Below are 1,249 nucleotides of genomic sequence, written 5' to 3'. Positions count from 1 at the left end.
TTCATGTCTAGAACGGTTAGAAAAATTTTGTAATTGTCCACTACCATTAATGAGCAGTTTTTGTAACTATCCACTATTTTAATATACAGTTTTATAACTGTCCATTACTCTTAAAATTGAGCCATGATTATCATTTCGATTATTCTTGTGAGTATAAATATCTTTTATGATTATGCTTATAGACACATATTTTTTGAACAATTTTTATATATTCTTCAACAAGTTTGCTCTCGTTTTTGTGCCTAAAAACGGAAAGGTTCTCTTGAGTCTTATCCCACATTGAATTTCGTGTAACCCAGGTATAGGGTCAAAATATCAATTCGGAAAGTGATCTCTTACACGATTTTCAAGTAATTCGGTTCTTGATCGACCGACCCTTTTTTGGTTCTAACTTCTTCCCCAACATAAACCAAAATCGAGATATGCTTTAATGTGTCCTCTTTGATAGAATCTTTAGCCCATCTCGCTAAATTTCGTTGCTCCTCGTCACGACTTATATCCAATGCACGCTTCGGACACAACACTTCAAACAATACCACCCCAAAAGCATACACGTCAGACTTCCTTGTTAGCTTTCCAGTTGCATAATAAGCAGGATCAAAATACCCAAAAGTGCCTTTAACAAGTGTTGACATGAGTCACTGGTTGATTCGTAGAGCCTATTTTAGCCAACCCAAAGTCTGAATTTTTAGCTGCCCAACTTTCATGCAACAAAATATTAGCGCTCTTGACATCGCAATGTATAACCCCAACCTGAATCCCTGTGCCGACGTGAAGGTAGTTTAACCCACGAGCGACACCTGTGCAGATGTTGAGTCGCTGAAGGCTGAAGCCAAGAAAACGGGGTACCAAGTTTATGGAGATGATCTTCAAGTGTTCCATTGGGCATATATTCGTATACAAGGATCGTCTCTTTTTCATAAATACAATAACCAATCAAAGACACAAGAGTACAATGCCGAAACTTAGAAAGCATCTCAACTTCGGCCCAAAACTCGGTTGCTCCTTGATCGGATATGGAATTCAACCGTTCAATAGTAGCAACGACAAGACTTGATCCACTGTTAACAACACCTTTGTGAACTTTTCCAAATCCCCCTTGCCAATGATTAATGATTCGTCAAATTCATAGTTTGTTAGAAGAATCTCAGGAAATTGGAAATGACGGCATGGTTGTGACTATTTTAAGGAGGGTGCATGCCAGGGCCGTCCATGGGCCTGTTAAATGTGCCATTCAGAACAGGGCCCC

General features: G+C 39.1%; 1 pseudogene; it reads right to left on the bottom strand.

The window, feature by feature from the left end:
• Positions 1 to 335: 335 nt before the first annotated feature.
• LOC112499949 lies at positions 336 to 1,214 on the bottom strand (annotated as a pseudogene).
• Positions 1,215 to 1,249: the final 35 nt, after the last annotated feature.

Source organism: Cynara cardunculus, assembly GCF_001531365.2.
Source record: "Cynara cardunculus var. scolymus isolate 2C chromosome LG 17, CcrdV1, whole genome shotgun sequence".
Lineage (NCBI taxonomy): Eukaryota > Viridiplantae > Streptophyta > Magnoliopsida > Asterales > Asteraceae > Cynara > Cynara cardunculus.
The sequence above is the reverse complement of the archived record's forward strand: the minus strand, read 5'-3'. Positions and strand labels throughout refer to the sequence as shown.